Source organism: Haplochromis burtoni, unplaced genomic scaffold (assembly GCF_018398535.1).
Source record: "Haplochromis burtoni strain Fernald_Lab_line unplaced genomic scaffold, NCSU_Asbu1 Contig_102, whole genome shotgun sequence".
Classification (NCBI taxonomy): domain Eukaryota; kingdom Metazoa; phylum Chordata; class Actinopteri; order Cichliformes; family Cichlidae; genus Haplochromis; species Haplochromis burtoni.
In genome coordinates, this window is record NW_024582463.1 from 1,477,494 (window position 1) to 1,499,739 (window position 22,246).

General features: G+C 41.1%; 1 protein-coding gene across 2 annotated transcripts in view; it reads right to left on the bottom strand.

Moving 5' to 3' along the window:
* Positions 1-22,013, bottom strand: part of slc8a4b (solute carrier family 8 member 4b) — a gene marked incomplete in the record, with an annotated part of 126,222 nt that extends 104,209 nt beyond the window's left edge. The window contains 2 exon segments of one of the 2 annotated variants that reach the window (XM_042223137.1): positions 13,514-13,612; positions 21,671-22,013. 2 annotated transcript variants of the gene reach the window in all.
* Positions 22,014-22,246: the final 233 nt, after the last annotated feature.

Genomic DNA, 22,246 nt, shown 5'->3' on the forward strand with positions numbered 1-22,246 from the left:
CTCATGACTCCAAATAGGCCAATGCTTATTCAAAGCCAGCTTTAACCACAGACTATAAATAAAAGATGGCCACCATAATCTCGCGATTACTGTCGTGCTCTGTAATGTTGTTTGATCCGTTTGCACAGTGAAATTAAAACCTCGCAAAGACAACCTAACTGCCTGAACATCAATATATTTCTGATTTCAATAACAGGACTCACATTTTGGTGCCTGAATTTTAGTTTTATGGGCAACACCATCATATCTTCCTTCACAAAATCCACAAATCTTCTCTGTGATCTTATTTTTTAATTATTATTGCTGTTTGTCAGATGTCATTTAAAATGCAGTAACAAGAGTCATTTCAGTGACTCGCGTTAATTGAACTGAAGCCTTGCAATAAGCTATAAACTGAGCCAGCAGCCACATACACTTAAAGCATCCCCACACTTAATTATGATTCATTCTGAGTATCAGTGAAATTCAAGCAGCTATTTTATAAAAGTGCAACAAAAAAAAGCTAACCTGACAGCAGCTTTTTGTAAAGTTGGCCATTTTTTACACAGGAGTCTATAAAGAGTGACTCGCTTTTAGAGCCACCCTCAAGTGGCTGTTCTAGGAACTGCAGGTTCGTAACTGGCTTCATTTTTCAGCCCTGGTTGCTCGGCTTTAACAGACAGGTGTAAGTCTTTTTTAGCAAATAAACAACAGACTAGCAGCTGATTAATGCAAAGCCAACTCTACCTGCCTCAGTTTCTATACCTGAATAGAAAAGAATGAAACAAATCTTTAACTAACTGCTAAATGTTGTATTGGGCACATTGTACATGTCCCTTATAATGAGCCTGTGTTTCTATTGCCCCCTCAGGGCGACAACTGTATATTCACAGTGAGATCCAGGAACACATACACACAACATAAATGAATTATGTAGCATACGCTCCAATAACATTTGACTTCCCATCTGCTCTCGCTTAAAGACATCTTGAGCTGTTCTCACCTGCTCGCACAGAGACACGCATACACAAACTCAATCTCTACATTTACGCAATCTACATAACCAGCGATAATCCACATTATTCTGATTGGCCGGGAGCACACAGGCACACGCACACTGAGATGTAGTGCAACTCTGTTACCACGCAGCTCTGCCCTTCTGTGGTTACACACACCCGCTTCACAAACACACACTTGCATATAAAATCACCGCAGCAGCAGCACATCCTTCAGCAACATAATCTAAGACACAATGAGAAAGCATCGGCATTTTGTCACATCCAATAATATCCAATATAGTACTTAATATAGATGACTGTATAGTGGAGGGGAATGCATGTGTGCAAGACACAGAGAGTTAAACAAAGGAGAGGAGTGCAGAAAGTAGGTCCAATACTGTTTCTATGGTGATTAATGAGATACAAAAGTCTTTAACGTTATCATTATGGGTACGAGAGGAGTGGGTGACTGTGTGCATTTGCGTATGTGTGTGTGTGTGTGACAGAGAGATAAAGTCAAAGCAAGACGGAGACAAGAGAAATGAGAAGTTCTCTGTGAAATGAGTTTAGCCCCCCCTCGGCTGCTTTTCTATCTTTGGATCGATACCAGTTTCTCCCATGTAAGTGGGACAACGTTTGGCAGGAAGGGTGAAGGAGGTCAATAAAAACACACAACATGTATAGAGAAGATTTCTGAGTAAATCTTATGCCTTCCTGTCTGTTTTGAAGTACGAATTAAACTGCTCCTCTGAGCAACAGCTGCAGGCACCGTGACTCAGAGAGGGTCACCAAAGGACCCCGGCAGCAGCGAGGTTAGAGGAGTATATGTGAGCCTTTGACTGGAGGGAGTTGGTTTAAATCCCTGGATTGGCTTGGCAAAACCTGACAGGAAAAGATGAATGAGTAACATTTCCCAGTAATTCAAGATTTTGAGATATATTTTTTTTCTTCTTTGAGCAAAGACGTACACATCCAGTGCCCTTGAAGTGTGGGAGCTGTACTCGCCAGCTCTCATATGAGGAACACAGTCAGCAACTTTTTTAAAGGAAAGAAAAGCTGCAGAACCACGATTAATATCCTGAGTTAAAGTCCAGTGTTTTGCAAGTCCATTTATCTATCCTGACCTCCTACTTGTACCGACTTTGTAGCTCTTTCTGTGTCACCTGACTTCCTCTTTTGCCCCTGTCATAACTGCTTTGACCACTAGAGGTCACAACAAATGTAAGTGGGTTATAATAAATGACTTGTTTTTGATGCAAGGACAGTTACAGTGATGTACACGTGAACCATGGCCGTTTTAAAAAGAATCCTTGGCATTACGTTCAAGTTCAATCCAGCATTTAAGCTCTGAGAGATGTTTTAGACCTGTGAGAAGTGTAGTAACGTCCAACTCTGTAGGTTATTCCATTCACTACAGTACAAAATGATTAAAAGCTGTTTTGTCTAAATGGCAGTCTAAGGTTTAGCCATACCACATCTGTGTATTTGAATATGCTTTTGGAATATGCAAAACAAGTTTCAAATCTATACAGCTTGATTTTCACACCACATTTACAGTAAGCTGTAAGTAATGGCTTGGGAAGGTTGGAAGTTGTACAAGTGAAACCTCAAACTATTGCACTATTTGTAGCTGATGTAAGCAAATCACTGCGCAGAATGTGAAATGTGTCTTGCGACTAGTTTATCGGCTGACTTTGCTGTAGTTCTCTACAGGCTATTCTGTCATAGCGTCCCCATCAAACATCTGGCTGATGGTCTTTTCTTTATGTGTAGTCATGTCTGAAAAAGTTTTTCAAAATAAAAGCTGAACTGACATCAGTTCGAGGTGCATCTTCAACACACCCAGATGTTCTGGTATGATGTCCAACCAAGATAAAGTTTGTGACTGCAGAATTATTTTTCAACTACCTCTTAATCAGTTATGATAAAATTAGATAAAGTGAACATTGTCAATTAAAAGAATGTGGAAAGAAATACTGTTCAATGGTGATTAAAATGCACATTTAGCCAATCCCATCACTGAATCTATAGTTCAGACATTGGTGTCAGAGAGGAATATTTATAACAATCCTATGCATTATGTTCCTCGTGCAAATAAATGAAACAGAAGTCCAGATGTGCATAACATAAATAGTATGGATAGATTTCTAATGATATTTTTTTAAATAGCTCTGATAATAAAAATCTATGTACATGTAAAAGATCTGAGGCCATCTGCTCACAGCGGTGTACTAACTAAATTAGTTGTTGTTTAATAAAAAACAACGAAGCATCTAATTCCTGCAATGATCTGATCTATTTTTCTCACTTTGTAAGAGGCCATCCGACTAAACCTCTGCAAACTGCATTCAGTTTGTGCCGCTGTGTTGACCAATTTAGATGTCAGGGTTTCGACCAAGTGTCACATTTACTAATTGGGAGAAAACAAACAAAAGTTGCACTCTTTTCTAAACACAGGCGCAGTCAGTTCATTTCAACATCAAACGCAAACCATAAGATGCTCTTTTTTTCGCCGTAAATCGGGTGTTTGCACGCTTGATTTAAAAAATTCTCCTACCTATATTTTAAAACTTAAGAAAGAGACTCCAAGAAATACATATGTAGCAAGGTCAGTCACAAAAATTTCCGAGTTCCCACCTCCTACATGCAATCTACACTACCTGCCCAGCATCACCATGAATACACTGCAACTTGCTAGAGAACAAAGGAGTCAAAGAGTGCAGTCATTTTCTCAGGAATTGGTGGAGACCAAAAATGAGCTAAAAGTAAATTTAAATAATGTATTTGCAATGTTCAGGTGACAGATAAATCCAAGTAATAACCAAGGACTCTGAAGTTCCCTCCAGAGACTTTGCTTTATTTCGTCTTATGCCTCTAGGCCACAGATGTGTCCTTGATCCAACACAGCTTATTTAAATGGCTAAATTACCTCCTCAGCATGTCTTGGAGTTCTCCAGAGGCCTGGTAATGAACTAATCATTTGATTCAGGTGTGTTGAAACAGGGTGACATCTAAAACCTGCAGGACACCGGCCCTCGAGGCCTGGAGTTCGACACTCCTGCTCTAGGCTTACATCAAATGTATTTACAACTGCAGCTGTTTTCAAACAGTCTGCCGAGTATGTAAATCAGCAACTGTGTGTGGACACATTTGCCTAATCACATTTAGAAGGTGAGAATATGTGTGTGTTTACAGCCATCTCCGCAGGTCCGCTAAGTGCTAAAACATCCATAAACAGCAAACACAGAAACAGCAAAATGTTGCAGGCAATAAATTTGTACCATTTGAATTATTTTTCATACGTAATTACATAAAGAATGATGATCAACAAGAAAACAGGGAGAAGAACTGTGGTATTGATGATTTGCTATTCCACGCCTATTTCTTATGCTAAAGCGATTCCATCACCAAATCTCATATCCTCTATTCTAAAGTGAAAGTGTTAGTGCATGAGCATTTTAAAGTTTGATTAGGGTACTCTTGTTTCCCCGAATGAGTCACATTAAGGCTGGTTGATCGATTCACAGATCCAGGGGTCGATGCAACCTATCTGAGGCAGGCATGAAAGAGCTTTTGAAGCGTTTGACCCTCATCCGACAGCCTACTCAACCAGCAGACCTGAGCATTCATTACCCAGATAATCACACTCTTAGCTGTGCACACTTTTGTGTTTTCTCACAAAGAAACATACATACACGGGTACAATCTAATGCTCCTACGTCTATGCATTTATCTGGTAAATCCATGTTAGCTGGGTATACTTGTTTGTGCGGTTTGAGGATGTGGGGTCGGATTTGTATGTGTGTAAATATTCAGAGGTAACAGGCTGTACAGCATGTATTCGGTCTTTGAAGCCAGCAATTAGCAACAGGCTCATTGTCAGGGTGTGAGATTCACGCATGTGACGCTATCGTGTGTCTGCATACGTATGCGATCGCATTTGTGCCTAATATCTACTTTGATCTATCTAAAAGCATGTTTGAAGCTGCGACTAAGATCCAAGCAGACCAGCGACAGATTTTCATGCTGATAATGGCAGAGTGGACAACCAACGCAGTGAAGAGGGAAGTAAGAATGAGAAACGAAAGGAAAGAAAGAGTATAAGGCAGAAGAATAATGGCAGAATGATCCAGAGGAGGAAATGAGAAAAGTGTCATTGGAGCCTGTAGGCTGAAAAGGCCAGAGAGGTTTCCTGAACCATCAGAAGACAGATGAATGGTTAAGTGTGTATGAATGTTTCATTCTACTTCTAGATCAGGACTGCGTTAGAAAATGAACTTAATGAACGTGGCTCTGGGGCTGAAGGTTAATAGCTGCATTTGTAAGATGGATCTGAGGGAAATACAACTGGATGGGCTCAGCCGTTGGAATAAAGCATAAAATGAAGAATGAAAAATGTATCCAACAGAAAACATTGGGTCAAGTTGGGACATAGACCTACTTGCCATCACCTACATCCAGATGGTCAAGCACAGACGCATATCGCCATCACGTCCTCGTGCCAACTGACTCCTGTCTATTAACCATTCTCATCTGCCTCCAAATCCAATAAAATTCTTCTTGACAGACTAACACTAAAACCTCTAAACTGGTTTGAATCCAGTCTTTTCAACCACATTCGTTCATTAAATTCCTAAATTTCAAATCCCAGGAACTACTGGTGTCCCCCAGGGATCTGTCTTGGGGCATCTTCTATTTAACATCTGTCTACTTCCACTTGGTCATATCTTCTGTAAGATTAATATCAGTTTCCATTGTTATGCTGATAATAATAATAATGTATATTTTATTGATTACTCTCATTGAAGTTGTGGGCAGCCACTAATCAGGCACCCGGGGAGGGACGGTAGCTTGCTCAGAGGTACCTTTAGGGTAGCTGTTCAGTGGATTCGACCCCTGACCTTCCGATCATGGGGTGACTATGCTACCTACTGAGCTATCCCTGCCTACACACAGCTGCACCTATCTATTAAACCCATTACCACCCTCCCACCCACCGCCCTGTTTCCCTCCAGGAAATCAAATCCTGGTTCTCTTGCAACTTTTTCAAATTGAACAGTGATAAACCCGAGATTCTCCCCACTGGGACCAAATCCACCCAGTCTAAATCTAACAGTTTTCCACTCCATATTGATAGCTCATTTTCTCCCTCATCTCAGATTGCAAATGGCTGTAAACTGTCTAAAGTGGTAGAATCAGCACTTCTTTGAGTTTCAGCTACACCTCAGCACTGTGACTTTCAGGAAGGCTGAAGTGTGCAACAGTCTTAGCTGGGTGTACCTATTAAACTGAGTGTTTTGTATTAAAAAAAAACCGGACAGACATCAAAGGCAAAATCCCGATTCGGCTGTTTTTGCTGTATCTTCATTTTTTGTCACTGGAAACACAGACACATGCGCAGTAATTCGACCTATTGTTAATATATAAATATTCAGTGGCGCAGCGTTAAAATCCTGTTTTGGTGGGACAGCGATCTACCCGTAGATAGTACTGATTCCATAATCACAGATAACCTTCACACCGAATAGTTGTGTAGACAGCTGTTGTATGATGTAAACCCTATACAGAAGGAAAATTCGTCTTCCAGTGTTGCTATAGGATTTACTGTGATAGAAGGATGGCTACCGTTTCCCTCTCTCCCTCATTATTCTTGTTTGTCTGCTACTTTATTTCCTTTCTCAGCTTTTCTCATCGACACTTCCTCTTATTGCCACATCTTCTTGCTGATTATCGCCTGTCTCGTCATTTCACTTGTTAGATTCCCCCTCCTGTCTGTCTCCCTCATTATCCCTCCCCCTTTTTTGTCTCACAGCCGTCTCCTCTTTCCCCCGTTTTCCAGTAGCATTGCTCATCTCACACTGGTGCTCTCGCTCATCCTATCTCTGTCATTTCCCACCTTTGTTGTTTACCAATTTTATCTCCTCTGACTCTCTTTCCACAATCACTGCCATATGTCCTTATTAATGTCTCTTAATGCTCAGCTCAACGTACCATTCAATCAGTGGAGATCCTGCCATGTAACACCTCATCCTGCTTTAAAATTCCCATTCTACTTATCCATTTTTGTTCCAGTCTTTTTCCCCTATCCTCCTCTTGCCCACCCATTTCTTCAATCCATTTGTGCGTAATCTGCCACTGCAGCATAAACCCCAAACCTGGCTTATATAATCCGATAAGAGTCCGCACACACATGCATACTTACACAAACACACACACACAAGCTGTCCAGACACGTTGCATGCATGACTGTAGGCTGGTACAGAATGCAATGTGTACGTGTGACGATGTGTTCACAAGTGCATGCATTAGCAGTCGTGAAATCTTGCAAGTGTCTGCTTCACTGGACCTGGTGGCTTGTATGTTTTCATGTTCATGTGTGTGTGGGAGTGTGTATGTGCAGTCAGGATTGTCATGGCCGGTGATTTCCTGATTGGATTTAGGAAGAGATGACCATCATTCGAAAAGGAGAGGTACACAGGAGGACAATAAAATAAAATAGAACACGAGTTGACGACATGCATTCCTAAATACTCTAATCCAGGCTTTCTCTCTGTGTATTACTCCCTTCACTGCACATATACATGCTTTGTTCAGATGCTTGCATTACATGGAAAATCGATTTTTTTGGGGGGGCTTATCTGTATGTTCATTGAAGTTTGGTTTGGCCTCCTCTCCCAGCTACTCAGTCCTCAGTGTTACCACGTTCAAAAGGGCATTTGTGTCAGCGTGAACGTGAAAATAAAGCTGTTGTTGTCTTTCATCTTTCTCACTGAAAATAATGGGCTCTTTTGTAAATCCATTTCAGAGATGGAGTGTTTTCACTGCCTCTCTGAGTTGCTCCTGTAAAGCGAGGAAAGGGCAGCGCGGGGGTTTTATCATACAGGAAAGCACTGAGCTAATGAAAGACGTGGTTCCATTTAACTTTATTAGTTTCACCACAGCTCTGTCACTGCCATTTGCCGAACACAAACAAATGAAACACAGTCGTGCTATCCATCTGCTCGGCCATCAAACTGTACTTCTTCTTGGCATCGCTCGCACACCCAGACACACAAACGCGCTGCGGCACACCTCTTTTTGCATCCGTTCAAAGAAGCAATCATTTCTTATCACTGCGGGGGTATTTACTTTTGAAATTAAAGAAACGGAGGACAGAGAGATCAGGCCTCAACTCTAAACATAGTTAGGTGTTTAGCCAAAGAACTTGCAGACTCTTAGTTAGAGGAAAACAGTGAAGAAGCAGTGGAGCTATGATGAAAATAAAATCTTGGTGGAACAGAAGGTAAAAGAAACGAGATGAGAGGTTTTGGGAAAGCATCTGAGGATTTAATTAGTTCAGTAAATTAAAGAAATTAGACTAATTATATTTCAATTATATGCTAGTCTGCACTTATAGCAAATCTTTAGCAACATTCTGTAATTAATAGTTAATCTTCAAAAAGAGATTTTATTATTATTTTTTAAATAAGATGCTTCAGACTGAACCAGTCGTTCCTAGCTATTTTGGCTTATGTCCTCTCCCAAGACACAGTGTAAAGCACTTTGTGGAACCAGTTAGATTTAAGCTGCTATGGAATCAATGTACAGCACCTTTAGATCTACTATACTGTCTATAAACAGCACACATAATACTGATAAACTGCAGTCGTGTGAGCACTAACCATGTGACACTGGTCTTTCTGGATGTCATGTTCTCATCTCAACTCGTCACATACCGACACTACGTGACAAATCGCCTGTATGTTGTATCTGATAGGGTTATGGTTATGGTTGGTGCTGGAATGGAAGGGTGGAGCGTGTGTTGCAGGCACAAGCGGCATTCTATTGGATTCAATTGAGAATCCGGAGTGGATCATAAGGACTCCGAATGGTACCTTTCGTGTTACTATGAGACACCTACGATGTGACAAATCGTCGGTATGTTACGCACTGGGAATGAGAATGATCTGGACAGCAACCGTCGGGCAGTCACCGGTCGTAAGGGAAAAACTGTGCATTCCCAGACTGGTTGGTGAGCGGTTGCTGGAGGTCACTGGGTAAAATCAGTCGTATTCATTCACTCATCTTCACTAAGCCAAGGATGTAATAGAGGTTACGTCTAAGTCAGCGTTCTCGCACATGTACAGTTAATGTGAAATAACCTCCCCAGTGTTTTTCCGTCTCCCTCTGCTCTGTGGCATATGTGCAGCCTCCTCAGTTCTGTCTGTGCTAGCAATAAGCAATTACTGTTATAGAGGGTGAATAACACTGCATGAATCAAATGCAACATTGACTTGTAATACACAGACACAGTTCCCCCCCACATGTTGCATGCTCCAGGTCTAACAGTTTTTCTTGCATAAACACTGTATCGCTGGGAGAAAAGCTAGCATCATCGAGACCAACAAAAACAGTAAAGTTCTACTTATAAATCCATTCAACTGTATTAATAATCAAATAATTTCAGATAAATAGAATTCAAAATATTTGAAAAAAATCTCCTTTGGCAAAGATGAAGTATTCCCAGCACTCGTGCCATTTTTGGAGCACTGCATGCACTGTATGTACTTAAAGTTCAATCTCCTCCAGTGTGTCAAGACGGTGATCCTTCAACTTGATTTTCATTTCCAGTTAGTGCGCCAGCCTGTGAGAGAACATTTTTCGTGTGGCCAAAAAACTGTATTCACCGTGCTCTGAAATGGCACGCTGCCATGCACCGCAGTTCATATCATCAACTCCAAGTTGCATTACACCAGAATACTGCACTGACAGGTTCACCTGGCGGACGAATGGACAATTAATGTTTAAGCAGAACGACTCACCTGGCTCGCTCCCTCTTCAACTGAATTGGCTGAAGCTCTGAACATCAGAGACGATCCTCCACATGAGACCTGAGTCAGTTTGAAAGAGAAGTTGATGTTTGCTCTCCGTGCAACTTTGAGGTCAGTGATGAAATCGTGCATCGCTTGGTGTAAGTGGCCAGAATGGGATCTAAAAATAGCAGCCGCACTGGAAGTTGTGTGGACATGCCTGAAAAGATGACCTTGAATGTGAAAAGGGCCAAATTTTAACTGGGTGAGATTTTCACCGGCTCCCAGAACTTTTTGGTCACGTTTCACATTTTGCCACATAGATAGACATGAATTTAGAAATTAATTTAATACCAATGTCCTTATCAATACTGATTATAGGCTGGACCGCAAATGGTGTAAAACAGAGGCCTAGAGGCATTAACATCAGCATCAAAGCAAGTGTTACATTATCCCTGAGTCTAAACAAATACAGATTAGAACAAAGAATTCCATATGATACAAATATGCAAAATTTGACTAAATCCACGACTGCTCCAAGCCTTTATTTCTTTTACTGTTTGTAGTACCACTTGGAAGTCACACAGACTAAATGCCTCCGCTTCTGCAAAAGGCTGTGACATAAAAATGGAGAGAAGCTTTGAGTAGAGGTGTAAAGGCACGCAGGGCGAGCGCAGCGCAGACACTCAAAGACCGAGGTTCCCCCAGGACCTCGCGTTTAAGTCCGCTTGTACTTTAGAGAGATACAGAGTGTTGCTATGTATAGGTGTGATGATTTTTATTTGTAAACTCCACGTGAGCGCATGTGTGTGTGTCATCAAGGCCCGGCAGCAGAGGTTAAAAAAGAGACACAGAAGTAAAGGCTCTGTATAGACGTGCGCGAGAGTAAGTCGCTGCAGCAAAAACTAAATCCATGAGCAAAGGAAAAAGTGCGCATGGAAGCGCGGAAGTTTACATGTTCACGCTCAGCATTCATACTAACTTATTTATGCATGATATGTGTGTGTATGCGTGTGTGTGCGTGCACGTGTTGAGGATGAGATGGGGAGAGGGGAGGTGGGGGTTAGCATGCGAGCTCCCTCGGGCTTTTTGCTATCCTCTCTGTGTGTGACATTAGCAAGGGATGGAAGTCTGAGCACTGTGCTGCCAGTACCTCTCAACATCACACACACACACACACACACACACACACACACACACACGCACAGAGGCAAAAACAAACAAACAGAGGCTGGCAGATACTGGATATGAACATCTGCAATATGACTTGCGCTTGGGGAGAGAAGAGTGTGTGTGTGTGTGTCTGTGTGTGTGTGTGTTTGGGAGCGTGAACAAACCACATCCATGACTTCCCATCCATAGAAAAGCGAAGGAAGATTATGCTGATTGTGAGTTGCATAACACTGTACTTGTAAACGGCATTATGATACTGCATACATTACACTACATGGATTATCTGAAGCCACATTTTGGTATTCCTGTACGCCTCACAAGAAACGCATTGCAAGGAGTGCGGGCTTTGTCTGCTATATAACACAAAACAGATTAAGATCTACTTTGTTTTACACAGCGAAGAAATATAGGGGTGTCTTTTCTCGAGAAAATGGAGAATTCCTGGAATTACCAGGACTTCAGGATATCAGGTCTATTTGTTTTATAAACTGCTCTGACAGTGTTGATGTGAAGCCACACAGAAAAGGTTAAAAGGACAGACAAAGACAGAACAGAAGGCGTGGGGAGGGGGGCGGAGGGGCAATTTGATATTGCTGCGTTGGTGTTAATGTTGCACCAGCACCATGATTGCAACTGACCAGTTTATTTGATGTAACGTGATAGCTTGGTGAAAAACAGGACAAAGGACAAGTTCGCCTTCAGAATGTTCTGAAAAGCTAACATGTGACCACTGCTATTGTTGTGAAAATGCATAAAATGCGATCTATTTTAACCCAAAGTATAATCTTATCCCACAGCTAGCAGACTAGTTCTGTTGTCGAAATCTCGTCTAACCATGAGCGAAAACTGAGAAATTCGAAAAAAGAAGAAGAAAAAATTTGCATCATTTACATCTGTTTTATTGACCACTTATCCAATTCAGGGTGCTTGGGGGGCTAGAGCTGCTACAGTCTGGGAACCTTGCGAATCACAGTCATTCAGACCTGTGGCTAATTTGAATCCGAAACTCAACCAAACACACGTAGGAAGAACGTGCAAAGTCACAATAGAAAGGCCCCCTGAGTCAACCTAGTATGAAAAAAACGAATCAACATTGCCTTTCGGTTTTGTGGCATGGTGGTGCAGTGGTTCGCACTGGCACCTCGAGGCAAGAAGGTTCTGGATTCAAATTCAGGTTGGGGCCTTTCCGTGTGGACTGTGCATGTTCCCCCTGTCCCTGTGTGTCCAAAAGCATGCTTTCACACACACACACACACCCTGCAATTGGATAAGCAGAAGAAAATGGATGAATGACCTTTTGGTTTCACATACGACACAAACCCAATCTCCTGGAGAAAATTCTCTTTTGGGGCCATCTAAGACAGTAATTTCACATACAAGAATGACAAAGTAGATAAGAAAGACATTAAGACAGGACACACAGAGAAAATTAAAGTGAAAAGGCAACATAAGGGTAGACAGGAAATGCAAGAAAAAACACAGAGGGCAGGAAACCAACAGAAAGTAAACCTGTGTTGAAAAAAGGGAGGTTTATCAGTGGTAAACATATAGACGTTCACCCACTTCAGGATTTTATCCATTCCTCTTTTAAAAGAGCGTACACTTCTTTCTTCAACCATCCAGTGCAAACCTGTCCATTCAGAAAAACTGTAACCTTTTCCATAACCTGCAGCCACCATTTCCAAACACCAAGCCGGGTACATTTGGCTCTCTAAAGCTCTCAAATGGCTAAAATGGAGAGGCTACATAGTCCCACCGACTGCCAGGTTTGGCAGGGTTGTAGGTCAGATTTTTTAGATCAGGTTCACCATCATCAGTGTCGCTGACTCTTTGTTATAAAGCGGGTGTTTAATTTCTGATCAGATTTAGATGGTGGAAGTAAATACTGTTTGAGTTTTTTCAAGTGTCACCCAGGGCTGGTGAGTGAAATTTACTGTAGTTCAAAAATTCTTCAAAGCATTCTTTATAAGCAGAGCCCAAGGTTGTTCATTTTCACTTGTGGAGCTGCCAGCGACTGAAGTTGATTGAGTTTGTTTTTCCATACACAAATTCCACAAACTGGCCTAGGGCTTAAGCGATTTAAAAGGTCATTGTATTCTTCATCTGTGCCCATTTTCACAGTTGGCTGGATAAGTCTGCAATTGTCCATTTCACATCTTTCCTCCCATTCATGATATTAAAAGAACAGCTTGCACTGATTCTGGCCTCAGAGAGTAGCGAGGAAAGGACACAAGCAGGGTTGCGTCTGTTTTTCACCCTCTCCTCTGTCCCTTCTTCTATCTTCCAGAAATCGTAACTGCTTTAGTCACTTTTCTTCACTTAGCACCGTTTTATTCTGCCAAGCACCAAGCCATCCCTAAAATGTAATTTAAAGCAACAACAGCACTGCAGACGACCATAAGCAAAATATCCGGGACGGTCTGCCCTGTGAATCACCGCATGAGGATCAAGCACACGCAGAGCAAGACACAGACAGCCACAGACATAGAGAAAGACACATTCAAAGACACAGTCACTACCTCTCACACACTGTGGTGAGTCCAAGTGTGCGTATCATATGCTGAGGTTACTCACAAAACAAACGGCTCTCCTCCACCTCGGTGTTTTCTATTCTTAGCAGCAGCAGGGGGAGCCTCTCTGCATATCAATGCTCGGCTCATCTTTAAACATAATCTGGTGGGATGATAATTGTAATCAGAGCACTATCGAATGTGTCTGTCTGCAAAAGAGTTTTTTTGGTTTTTCTGCAACAACTTTTGTTACATACGTGCACATTTTTAGATTTTGTGGAAAAGCCTGTCATTGTTTGCCAGATGATGATGATGGTTATTTTATTAGAAACAGACCCAAGGACTTAAGGACATAGAGATGACTGAGAGCAGCAGAACTCATGTGGGATTTTAACTAATCCACCAAGATCAATGAGACAAGGAGTCCTGGCAAGTGCACCTCCCTCCATGGTTAATTTGGCACAGGAATATTCTACCAGCAGCTTCAGTTACCAAGTTGAATGAAGAAGTATCTGCCAAACTGATGAGCAATGAAACATTAATTAGGCATTAATTTGTTGGGGTGCCTTCGGTCTTCCTCCCTTACATCAGTTGGGCTTCAGTCACCTCCAGAGCAAAACTTGCGCTTTAAACGTGTCGGTTTGGAGCAGTAAGGCACAACTTTTACTTTGAAGGCGAACGTTCTCCGTTTCAAAGTTTGCATCACACCTTTCTCAAGTTACATTACCCTTAAGGAGTAGTTAGGGAGTGTTTGCAAACAAGTGGGTATCATCCATGCTAACTACAGGTGAGTGCTGCAGTCTGCTAGTGACCAAAGGAACCACATAGACATGTGACCAATTTCACCTAGTAACACAGCAACCATTCACTAACTTCATTATACATTTTCCCTAGTGAACAGAGGTAATGATGGGAATCACTGGGCCATTTCCTTGGAATTGTTAGTCTGCCTGTCTATTAATCCCGCTTATTAGTTCTTCCTTTTGCGACCCAATCAGCTGATTTCAATTCGTGTGTCGTCAGAGGAAAATGCCGGAATGGATACTGCTTTTATTTGTATTGCATCAAAAGACAGAGCTTGATGATAATGTGGAAACTACATCCAGGACAGACAACATGCTAACGCTAAACTAGCCAGACAGCATGCTAACACTAAGCTAGCCAAGAACCCAGAGTGAAAGTGAATGAATGCCAACCCCAGCACAGCAGCCATAGCTTGAATTTCATCAGATAACAAACAGATGAACTGTCGTGCTTTCAGTCTCTGTTGCCATTCACTCATCTTTCTAAAGTATAATCAATGTGGTGGCATTTGCTTTAAAATCTCATTGTGCTGTTTTTTGTGTAATACTAATAGAAAGATCATATGTATGTCTGTAACGTCCCGGTCGTTAAGACAGGGATTTGTGTTGGTGTGAGGGGCTGTAGCCTGTAGGTTTATATAGTTAAATGGTAATTAAGAGACAGCATGTTTCAGATCATTTCACAGAGGAACATGAAAGTAATGTAACAAGCAGTATAACAAATTAAGGAACGTTAAGCAGTAATGTACTGTATTACTTCTGTTCTGTGTAATACATTACTTTTTTTCAGTAACGACCCCAAAACTGCTCACAACAAAGATGGGAAATATTTCCAGCATGCACAAACATTTGACCCACACCATCCAATTAATTTGCGCCAATGTGAATTCTCTGATATGCTGCTTAGGGATCGTGGGAACTCTCAAAGCAGAGCCAATAAGAATTGATAAGAGAACTGATAAGGAATCAAATTGACAAGTGATATCGATAATGGAATACAAATTGCTAAATTCTTATCAAGCCTGTATAACTGAGGGCTTGTTTACCTGGATATGTCCATTTAGCACGCGACCTTGAATTTGGATAAGCTGTAAGAGCATGGATGGATGTGTATTTAGTAACGACCTCTTGAAATGGCTGTGTTGAAGAATTGAATCCTAGTAAATCACTGAATACCGGGGAAAGCAAAACAAGTTATTTCCATGCTTTCAAAAAACAATTCATGCAGATTTATCCATTTCCTTGTGGCTTGCACAAGGAGACGTTGAGTTGAGCGTGCTGCCTGCAGCTCACAGTGGCTGCTTCTTCTGGTTTCATTACTACCTTTAGTATCTCAAGCTAATTTGCCAGACAATGCCAAAAAGTCTGTTTTTTTATGACTAGCCAATAATGGTAAGCACTCAACTCACTGACACTGATTTTTTTGCGTGACAGTTCCAAAATAAAAGCCAACTAATGGCTCACCAGCTTAAATGCTTTTAATGTGACGCTGCAACAGCAACAAGTGTTTGGTTTGTGTTATCCTGTAATATAATTTGTAGAAAAAAATCAAATAATGGTCAGTTGGACACATTGCAGCTATATAAATATCAGAGTGCTTTCATCAATTGGCCATAGGCTGAGTCACCACTGTGTTACCTCATTTTTAAAACTGCCTCTTTAAACCCATACACCCTTTGCTCCACCCTTTTACTTAACAGCAGTACATAGAGAGTATTGCATAATAGATTGTTTTACAGTTGGTTAATGAGCACTTTTTTGCCACTTACTTGTGGAGATAAGCAAAAAGGAGCAAGACATAACTAAACTAAGTCAAAAATGCAGAAAACAATTATGTCTTATAAAGATATTAGATTTTAAAGCAACACTCCTTTTTCTAGCCTGACATACCTACTTTTGTCTAAACTGATGTTTTATGACTGTCATAGTTCCAATAATCATTCCTCGTGGCTTTTTAGTATGAGTTTCCATATCAATTTGGATAAATACAAAGAGTTCCAGCACTGAATATACTAATAGGTGATTTTACTAATTGTTGATTAATGTTGAGCAGAACTATAACATCCTGACATCTGGATATTTGGAATCCTGACATGCGTTTGCCAGTCAAGTGAAAATGTGGACCAGGCAAACTGCTGCATGCACTCAATGCTTCAGGCTACTAGTTCATAATTTGTAGTTTCCCTCTGAAGGATTAATTGAAGTATACAGGAGTAAGGGCTAAATCAGTTTGCCATGCAAGTGAGATCACTGTTGAGACACCTCAAACTGCTGTCCAGCTTGGAAATCGCACCAATTGGCCATAAACTGAGACTTTGAGAGCAATTTGAAAGTGAGTGGAATGAGTGATGTGAGGGCCCTGGCAACCTAGCTGAACCTGTAAGGGATATCAGGATGTTATTAAATCTGCAACCGTCCTTTTTATAGGATTTTTAAACTCAGAGGTGTTTAAATCAGACTATATCTGGAACCTGTATTGCAATTAGTTGACTGTGTCAATGATTACTGATATTTAAAACAGGATTTAGCCTTCTTTGACACTTTGCCATGATGCAACGCTTTATTTTTAATTTCATCTGTGCTTTAGTCACAATATGTTGAACGCGTTTTCACTCTCTCTCATTGCGTCATGATTTAGATCGTGCTGTAATGTCTAATTTCACAGCTCAAATTGCCAAATGCCCATACTGACTGTTAAGCTTTGGGTTTGATATTATAAAGTTCACTCCTTGGTCTTAACTCACAGTGCGCTTTCCTCCGGTCGAGCAAACACTGAGGTGCCATTATGTGATGTGGCACTGGGCGCCACCCATGGGTACTGGCCACTTTCCATGAATGTCAAACACTGTGTCAAATAAAAGGATAGGCCAATGGCTTCGTGTCGCAGCGAGAGAAGAGATGAACCACTCGATATATCACTGTCCTCTCATTCTATTGTGTTAGTGTACTTAATTAATCAACCTGTAGGCAGGAGGCCGTGCTTTAAACCTCGAGGGGCGACTCACTGTTCAGTTGCAGAGAGATTAAAATGCCTCATGAAATTATCTAGATCTAAATAGCAGCCAAAACAAATGATGGAGATGGAGTGAACTTTTAAGATTTTGGATAAAGCCGCTGTCCATACACAAGATAAACAAAATTAAAACAATGAGGGCGAATAGCTTAGAAAGCCTGGGGATGAGAGCTGAAAGTTTAATGATCCCTCTTGGGAAGAGGTGGCATTTTACAATATAATTAATCCAATACACATAGTTTCAAATATTTCAATTTTAAATAAATATTAAAAATGATTGCGATGCAATTATATAGTATGCAAAGATTCCATACTAAAATCAACAATAACTCAAGAATTGAAAAGACGATTACAATTAAATAAATTCTAATACATTTAAATGTGATATTGTACTATAGTTTTTTGTTGTTTCATGTTATATTTTATGATCCGCCCACATTTTAGTTAATCACATACCGGTATTTTGCATTGCATACCCTTTAAGCTCACCAACCACCATGAAATTACCTTTTAGGTAGAGCATCTACAGTGGCAACACAATTTCAAATCAACCAGTTAGAGAGTAGCACGGTGGTAACTTATCAATCCTTTTGTTTGCCTTAATGGTATTTTTGCATTATATTACACACCAGGAGTTGTTGTATTAGTCAGTGCTAAAAAATAAACCACATTGTTGATGTTGTAACTAAAATAATTCACTTCATCAATGCAAGGGCACTGAATCACAATATAGACTCCAGATGGTAAAATCTCAGATGCAGAGGAAGATGGGTCCTGCATTTACTTTTGATGTCACTGCAGTAATGAATCAACTAAATACAAACTGCAAGGCCTACTTGCACACCCTGGTAAAGGCTTTCATGACAAATTTGCAGTTTCTTCCATGCAAAAGACAGTTGGAGAGCAGCATTAATAGTTAAATTGAAAGAAGCCATACCATAAGTACAATATGCTACTAGCATAGCCCTTCAAGTCAGAATCTCTCTCAAAGAGGAGAACTTCCCACACATAAGGTGATATGCTCAGGTTACAGGACTAAATTTGGTTGTGACGTCCTGAGGCTGGGTTTGTGTTTCTCATGGAATTTGTTAACCACTACACAACAAAGCTGCTTTTTTAGCAATACATTTAATTTTCTTTTTCTTTCAGCTTATCCAGTTTCACGACTTCATGCCATCTGCTCATCCACAATTCACAAGAATCGCTACTAGAGCACTGGTCATAAACCTACAAATAATTATCACCTAATTAGTCTTCACCCAAATGTTACTCAAAGTCAATGTAAAGATCACATTTGTCATTTTACAGATGATAAGCTATGAACTGTGAGAGATCACGAGTTAGTTGAGCTATTATCTCAGTGTTGTTCTAGTCCCCATTGATGAGCACAATAACTCACAGGACTCTTAATGTTTAAGTTCAAATCACTATTTAATAATAATGTGTGCAATCATTTTAATTAGATTCATGCAACTATGCCGTGTATTCTATGTGATACAATCTGTTTTAGATCCCGTGTTAATATTACGTCCAACTACTGTCAGGGCAGCTAAACTAGAATACTGGTACAGTTATCATAAAATGGAACGCAACTACTTTGGCATGATATATTTACCCTGTGGGGTTTAAGTTATCATCATTATGCTTTGGAGGCAAGCATAAAGTACCTTTTTGGAAACATTTTAAAAAGACATGAAAGCATAGGGTTAGAGTCATCACTGAAGATGACTTTGTCATGAGAGAGTTGAGTGCATATCGCTTATCCATTATGTTATATATATATATGGGTTGTTTTTTTTCACACCCACATTAAACACATTATTTTCTAACTTGTCGTCTTAATTATTTTATTTAACTTTTTTCCCCCTAAGATTATTATGTTAAAGTATGTTGCTTTTTGAGTTTGGCTTTAATGTCTTTACTTGCTGATTATATCACACCAGTTGCTGTATTACACTTTTACATATTCAAACTTGATGATCTATAAAGGCTTTGACCAGTATGGACAAATATAATAAATAATCAGTCAGTGCCATCAGGAAATATTTTAGCCCTTGAAGTTATAACAAACAACTGATTAGTGATCGCAACATTAGGCCAAACAGAAATTTGGCTACATGTAGCCTACCACTCAAACAATAAATCAATTCAACAATTCATCAATTAAAAGGAGACGAAAATGTATCTTCTAGGTTAATAGAAGTTCCTGCTCCTTTATGCTCCTGCCAACATGAATAGGTCTTCTTTTTTATATTTCACAGTACTGTTAATATAATCTTCTTCTGGTACACAACTCAAAACAAGGTTTTGAAAGCTGGCACTACTAACCGTGTGTAACAAACACCCACACACAGGAGAAAAAAGGATTATGACCACAGGGTGTTTCCTGTCCCTCCCAGCTACTGGACAGATGCATTATGCTCAAAGTAACAGGTTCCCTATGCTCAGTAACCACTAACAACACAAGAAACCAGAGACCGGTGCCAGCGAAACACATAATCAGATTAACATGGACAAGAATAGAGGCCAAGATGTGGGTTACCACCCTCTGCTGTGGGGAAGTGAGTGTGTTGTTTAAGTCATTAATGGATTAGCTGAGGATACCGTCACAGGAAAAGACGACAGACAGGCAGGGAAAGTCCTGGATATTTCTGGCATGCAAACACCCTTAGCTAGTAGGCACCCTCCATTATGTGCATACACAATAAACACACAGACCTAGAAACAAAATATAAATGTGGGAACTTGACCAAATCATTGTCAATATTGACATTTCTAGGATTAGGCGCTACATAAATAATGAATAAATGCATGTGTTTTTCCTTCCAAGCACCAGGTTTCTCTGCACTTGCAGTTATTCACAGTCACTGCTCACACAGGCAGCCAAAATCATACTGTTGCTGCTTTTGGATTAGTTGAGAGCCAAGATATAAAGCAAAAGAATGTATTATCATTTTTTAAGGTAAAAAAAAAACTGTTGCTGATCTCAGAATGTGGATATATTTTCCTTTCAGGAACCATCAGACTTATTTTGACCCTTTATTAATTCAGAAAAACAGCTTTGTTTGTCTGAATTGTACAAAATCGCTACCTTGTAGACGTGGCTGGATAGCAACACCTGTGTAAAAGCTGCTTAACACAAAGAGTTACTCTTGCTTATATGCTGGGGATGGATTAAGATATGCAGATTAATTTATAGCCTACATTTCCTTAGACAGCTTGGCTCCTTGAATTATTGAGAGGGCAACATATCTTTGGGTAAATTATTTATCATTGTTGAAAAAGTTCTCATCAGTAGCCTCATCATGTACCCCGCAGCCCAGCCATCATCATTAATTCTCCACCGTCATCATGCTCTATAAACCATCAACGTCATCATCCTCATCTCCATTATTTTGTTGCCAACTCTTCAACTGTTATAAAACCACCTCCACACCAATGTGTAACATCTATAAGCAGCAGCATCCATTTATGTTGGGACTGCCATCATTAAAAGTGTCACATATCAATCAGCTTTGGTATCATCACAACTCCTTCCATAAATACGTTCATCACCATCATCGTCACCACCACCAGAATCAACAAATCGTCACAATAACCAGCTCCTCTAAAGAAATGCAGGAACCTGAATGGTATTCATCCAACTTTTACATTTCGATTATCATCAGCCTTATTTCAAACTCACAGGATTTTCCTTTCATATGCGAAGCTACAGGCCGCTATTGTGCTGCTATTTCACCCCTTACAAATCCATTACTCTTGCGCGCCCTGACCCGGTGCACAGTCCCCTAGTACCCAGGTGTGTACCTAGCCCTAACCATAATCTCACGTCCCCGCTCCTTCTTTTCTTGCGCAATCCCCAACCCGGCTCAGCAAAGGTTATAGGTCTTGGTAAATTTTACTCCATCGTTCGCTCTCCAGCTGAGAGAACAGCCGGCGTGGATCAAGATCCTTTTATCATACGACACAGGCTACGCTGGTTCTCACAGGAGACTGCGCGCAGGACAGATGCTTAATTGGAACGGCACTTGAATGCGTCTCTCGCGCAGGGCAGGACTCCGCGGTGTCGCAACACACCTGAGAGACCTCCCTGGTCATGCGGGGCACTCCGGTGTCTTTCAGTTTCAACGTCTATCTCTTCCGCCTCATCGAAACACTTTCTCGCTCCTTATTTACGCACACATGAACCAAATTCTGCACCACGCAGCGCCCGCTGCTAGGGTCTAGACAAACTGTCAAAGTGAATGCACCTCACATGCCGGCACACTTCTTAAACACGGTGACTGTCTCCTGTCACACACACACATGCACACACACGGCTCGCGTAAGAGCAACAAAACAGTTTTAACAATGCACATAAATTCATTATAAGAGCAACAGTGGCGCGATATTTGTGTACTCTCACCGGTTTGGTACTCTGGAAAAAGCCCAGGTCGCGATCCGTTCATTGATTCACTGGCTGGTGCCTCTATCTGTTCATCCCTGCCCTCCGCTCGTTTCCTTATCCACCAGCTGAATAAACGTCTCTCCTCCTCTCAAGCGGCGGCGGCGGTGACAGAGCACGCGCACTTCACCCGCTGGCTCGCTTGCGCGCTCTTGCGCCCTCCCCTATATCTCCCTCGCTCTCTCTCTCTCTCTGTCTGTCTTTCTGAGTGTGTGTATGTGCGCGCGCGCGCGTCTGCCTCTCTCTCTCTCGGGAAAGGAGGAAGATGCTCCTTTCCCGAGAGAGAGATGGAAGAGAAAAAGAGAGAGATTGGGCTGAGGAAAGGATGAGCTGATGTGAGCAGGAGTGCAGGGATAAGACACAGAGCAAGACAGTGTGTGTGTGTGTGTGTGTGTGTGTGTGTGTGTGTGTGTGTGTGTGTGTGTGTGTGTGTGTGTGTGTGTGTGTGTAACAGGCACAGAATGAATGGAAACCAAAGGAGCGTGTAGCCCAAGCAGCACCGCACTGATAAACACAGACCAGTGAAAAAGACAGAAG